General features: G+C 38.8%; 1 pseudogene; it reads right to left on the bottom strand.

The window, feature by feature from the left end:
* Positions 1-4,865: 4,865 nt before the first annotated feature.
* LOC111742854 lies at positions 4,866-4,984 on the bottom strand (annotated as a pseudogene).
* Positions 4,985-5,778: the final 794 nt, after the last annotated feature.

Raw genomic sequence — 5,778 nt, 5'->3', positions numbered from 1 at the left:
CTTCTCTACTAAAGATCTCTTCTGCCGTCCTGCCAGGCTTTGAGAGTCCTCCAGTCACCTCTCCTTTGGGCTAGAGTCCTGAGTGTGTCATTAGAACACAAATACCTCCCAATATCCCAAGGTTTTGCTGCAGTCAGTGTGACCTTGCGAATTCTGTTTCTATGTTCCAGTTTTTTCATCTCTATAAAAAGCAGTGTGTGCTAGATCAAGTCTGAGACTTCTTTAAATGTAACCTTTTATGATTGCATTTTACTATCTTCCATGTATTAATCTGGTGAAGAAGCTTCAGTTATCCAGGTAGATTTCTGAGAGATAGCCCTAGGGCACAGGGCATTGCACAGGGCATAGCTGTTTGACTCCATCACCACTGTCCATTAGTGTCCCTAGCCTGACCACCTTTCAGGGTCAAACTCCTGCTTTGTTTACTAAGTAGGATGATGCTCAACAGCAATGAGGTGTTTAGTCATGAAGAGAAGGATAGTCAGATTTAATAAAGCCACAGAAAAGGGACAAAGGTTTCTAAATATAGGCATACACTGGCAAAATGATGGAAAAGTTCTTATTCCAAGGCTCCAAACTGAAATAAATGAACAAATAAAGCCCAGAATGGCAAATGGACTCTGTTATACGTGCAGCAGACTGCGCTCTGGGTGGGCATGGAGTTTCTGATTTTTCTCTTAATCCCTGGCACCTAGCACAGCCTGGTATATCATAAGCACACTATAAATGTTTATGGAATGATTGAAAGGTGCATTCCAGTGCCGGCAGGGTGGGAGTTCCTGACTGTGCACACTCTTGGTAGCCTGGGTAAGGAATAGCCCCAGCTTGGCTTTAAATGTAACACCTTCTTAAGGTGGTTGGCAAGGAGTGGAAAGTGAGAGTGTAGGAGGGATGTCACCATGGGTTTCCCAAAGGTTCTCCATGGCCTTTATTTGACCTTAGGAGTGCTGCTCACAAAGGGGGGTAAGCTGATTCAAGCTTTAGGAAAATGCACCCTTTTCAGCAGGGAATTTTCTGAAACAAGGCTCCAACGTAGAAGAAAATGGAATCTGCCATTTTTCTTCTCGTGAGTGTCTGGCTGTCTAGAAAATCCCAAAGCCTGTGCTTTGAGCATTAGCTGTGCCCAGGTGCAGCCTCGTCTTTCATTCCCATTAAAACCACAAAAGGGACTTGTAATGTGCCGCAGAAAGAATATAGTCGTAAGGTGGAATTCACACATCTGGAGGGCTTTTAATGAATGGGAAAAAAAAGGGGATGGTTACCTGGCAACCTGAGTAAGTGCAAATTAATCCATTTTTTATTTGATGTCAGCAGGGTGGCCCAAGTCTTCCACTTGGTTGGGATAGAATTAAAGCTGATGATGCTCTAGCAGTTTTGAGATTTTGTTTAATTTTAATTTCGCTCTTATCTCTGTACTTGGCATTCATCCTCCCAGCACAAAACTGCTCTGCGCTGACTCCACAGTAGGCCTTTATTTGAAGCAGTTATTTTAACTCATGAATCTTTACAAAATGTTAGCGAGGTGGGCCAGCCCGAGTTCTATTTCCCAGTTTGAAGCTTGTGAAGATTAAGTAGTTCGGTATTAGGTTACCCTTCTGGCATTGGCCCGAAGGAAAGCAGAATTGTCAGGCTGGTAACTTTGTTTATGGCTCCCATTAATTGTGCCCTGTATATGTAGGCTGTAGCAGTCTCATGGTGTCTAGGCTTTCGTCTAAAGATAATTTATACCAAACAGTGTTAACAATACAGTGATATTTATTTTCATTCAATAAAAAACAAAACAGTTTTTATTAAATGCCATTGCGTTTTTTTGTTACATTGAGTTTTTGTTACAATAGAGAAAAATGATGGTTCTACTTTATTTGTAAGGAAGAAATGATAGTTATAGGCAGAGCTAACATCTCTGTACTGAATAAATTAATTTTTATTGAGGAAGGATTTTGTTAGCACAATTATGTTAATGTAACTTAACTAAGATTTTAAAGGCAGCATTAGTGACCACAGCTAATTCTGGGGTGTTGTCACATTTCGGGGGAGTCGTCATGTTCCACAGCATAAGGCAGTGCACTAAGGGTGGCAGAGCCCTGGTTCTCAACCCAGTTGCTATTCCTTCACCATCTTGAGTCTCAATGTAAAATGAGATGGTTATCCTTGATAAGCACAAAAGTCCTACCCAAGTTTTAATTCTTTGACTCCATGATATACTTAAACTGAGATTAGGAAATAACTGTATCTCTGAACTGACAGAATTAAACACATGCATGTATTTTAATTTGTTTAAATGTTCTTTTTTGTTTTTTTTTTTATCCCTTTGGTGTTTTCTATTTATTGGAGGCAGCCTGGAGGTCCTTAACCCCTGGCTTAATTCTTTTCTCTAACTCTGAACACTGCTTGGCTGTTTTGATTCCAACAGCCACCTGACCAGTCCTGCCTCTTTGCACCACACCACACCCCCACCCCCACTTCCTTCCTATGCTTCCCAATCAAACCTGTAAACTGAGACAAGACACGTAGGAGAACAACACTTTCCTATATGGATCTTAACATGGTTTTCCTGGCTAGAGATTTTTCCTATCAGAATAACAAAGTATTTAACATAATTTTTCTAATTCCTCTATTGTTATCATGGTTTAAAAACAAGGATGCGTGTTTCCAGATGTCCTGTTCGATAGTACCCGGGAACACATGGGAATATTTTGTAGCGGCTGACAGAGTGGGTTAGAGAAAAACAAAAACAGATGGACATAGATTAACTCTATCTGTCCCTGGTCTTGGCTTCTCTAAGAATCCTGGTCATGAGATTTTTCTCTCCTAATTCTATATCACTAGGCCAATCAGAGCTTGAACCATTCTGAGTTTGTCCAAACATTCTGTGTGTAAAGTCATGTTACACTGTGTAAGCCTGGTGTTGGGCATATTTCATATTAGTTGATCTATAGATGGCAAGAGGGAGATCTGGTTAGAAGTGTGAATAACAGACTCTGACCAGCCCACCTCTTCTTTCAGTAATTACAGGGAGAATTAGTACTCAAAGATCCTCTGGATAAAACCACATTACTTTTTATTAGCCAGAATCTGACCTCCAAATCTAAAATGATCTCCTCTTATATTGAACTAAAGGGGTTCATATAAAAGCCTTTTTTTTTTGGTATAAGATCTAAAGGTAGATCAAGATTTATACCCACACCCATGTTTATCACAGCATTATTGATAATAGCTGAGATATAGAAACAACCCAAATGACCATCAATGAATGAGTGGATAAAAAAGATGTGGTACATATATACACTGGATATTATTCAACCATGAGAAAGAAGAGTATCCTGCTATTTGCAACATGAATAGACCTTGAGAACATTATGCCAAGTAAGACAAGTCAGACAGAGAAGGACAAATACTGTATGGTATCACTATCTTAAAAAAATCAAACGTAAAAAGCAGAGAGAAAAATAGTGGTGACCAGGAGATGGAGATGGGGTGAGGGGGAGTAAGATTGATGATGTTTAAGAGTAAAAACTTGTAACGAGTAATAAATAAACCACAGAGATCTAATGCACAGTATAATGAATATAGACAATAGTATTCTACTATAATAATGTAATGTGATAAATATTCTTTCAATGACAATCATATTACAATATATAAATGTATCAAAATAACACACTGTACACCTTATATTTACAAAATGTAACATCAAATTTATAAAATAAAATAAAAATTAAATGAGATGTTTCAAAATAAAGATAGATAGATAGATAGATAGATAGATAGATAGATAGATAGATAGATAGATAGATAGAAAGAGTTGCCTTATTGGCCCTTTTCCTTTGGGTTCATATCCTGATCTTAGTCTTCTGGATCTTTACTGGATTATGAAAAGAGGCCTGAGAAGTAAACAGAAACAGATCTAGTTCCCCAGAGGGACAGAGCCTCAGGCATCTTTTCTTTGGACATCACTGGTCTACTGACATTTCTGAGGCAAATAGGCCTCCACTCTGAACTTGGAGATGGTTCCAAGCCTATCTTACACCACCAGCCTCATGGGCATGTCTTAGATTGGATTCCTTACACAGTCTGAAATGAAGATTCTTTTCTAGTGATTTATAGAGTGAATATTCTCAGAAGAGGAAGCAGGGTAGGGCAGGGAAGAAACCAAAGTAAGGAAGTTGTTAAGCCTGGACACTAGCTTCAGCCTGGTTTCTTGGGGAGTTCTTGGGACACAAAGTGCCTTGCAAAGTTGTTTTCAACATGAGGCAGAGGGCAGGTCTGGTCTTTTGTACCCCCGGGTCAATCAGTCATTGACCAGGTCTGGATGTAGCAATCTTCCACTCCTGTTTGGCTAAGAGCAATTCTCTCCAGAAGAGGGTAGCAGTGAATGCTTTGAAGTCAATAGTCTTGACTGCTTGGCATGGGTGTACCATTATCAGGGGGGTCTTGGCAGAACATCACAAGCACCCATAATGGGTAGGAAAAGAGAAAATTAAGTAATCTCAAAGTTATTGCAATACAAGGAGGAAAGAGGATTCAGTTTCTTCACTCCTTTTACCCAAAACTCTGCTGTTTAAAATGGAATTTTCTTGACATGTATCAGTGCTTCTTCTTCTTGAGGGTAGTGGAGCTGGCAAGAAGGGAAATTTTGAACTATCCCCTGGGATTAGAAGGGGTGTTCAGCATTTAGATCCAAAGACTTCTACATTGGATCTTTCAGGCAATATAGAATAACAATGTACTTTGTTCGTTGTCAAGTTAGTTTTTGTTGTTGTTGTTTGTTTGTTTGTTTGTTTTTAGGTGAAGCAAACCTTGGTTGACCTCAAAGATTGCAAGAATCTTGTCAGCTTACTATCCTTTATTTTTTTTATTTTTTATGCCTATAGCACCTGGTCTTCCTAGGTGGTCTCCCATTCAAGTATTAACCAGGCCTGACTCTGCTTAGCTTCCAAGATCAGATGGGATCAGGCTTGTTCAGGGTGGCATGGCTGTAGACTCAAGTTTGTTTTTAACATGAAGAATTGTAATATCTCTAGGACTTTGTCTACTTAGAATTAGTTACATCACTTTTGTCTATTTGTTAATCTTGGAAGACCGTTTTCATTCTTCTTAGCTTGATTCCAATAACAACTTCCTAAAAAGAGGCACTAGGATCCTGCTTATTGCATTAGTTTCTTTGGGGACTCTATATTTCATGGGTTGTCAAGGTATTACCTTAGTTACAGTTGGAAAATCATAATCTCTTAGAGCTTAATTATTAGTTTACAAAATTCTTTCATTTCAAAAATGAGATTCTAAAACACGAAAGTTGAATAACTTACTCAAGTCATAGGATTAATTTGTCCCAGAGGGATAGGAAACTGGGCAGGAAACTGGATTCCATGCTATCGATTTTAATTTGCCATACTGCTACCCAATGGAGTTTTGTTATCTAAGTATATTTTTCTTACCAGTAATGACCACAAAGGAATCATTTCTCGATAATATTATTTACAGGCTTCTTAGGGAGAGGAGAGTTTTCAATATCCTCCTTCTAACAATGGAACATCCCTCCTTTTTTTTTCTTTCTCCTCCCCAAGGAGAAGAAATTATAATCCAATTGTTCAGATGACAGAGAACTGATTAGGCTATATTTCCATGAATGGGAGTCATCGTGCGTTAAGTAGTCATGTATTGCCATGTCTCAATATCTTTTTATTTCTTTTCTCCTCATTAATAATCATTAAGTAGATTTTTGCTTGGGGCTGGCCATGCATCTTTCTCCCTTTCCATTCAAGCTAGAACCTTGCT

Source organism: Pteropus vampyrus, unplaced genomic scaffold (assembly GCF_000151845.1).
Source record: "Pteropus vampyrus isolate Shadow unplaced genomic scaffold, Pvam_2.0 Scaffold102, whole genome shotgun sequence".
Classification (NCBI taxonomy): Eukaryota; Metazoa; Chordata; class Mammalia; order Chiroptera; family Pteropodidae; genus Pteropus; species Pteropus vampyrus.
Note: the sequence above shows the minus strand (reverse complement) of the source record. Positions and strands in the feature narration are given on the sequence as shown.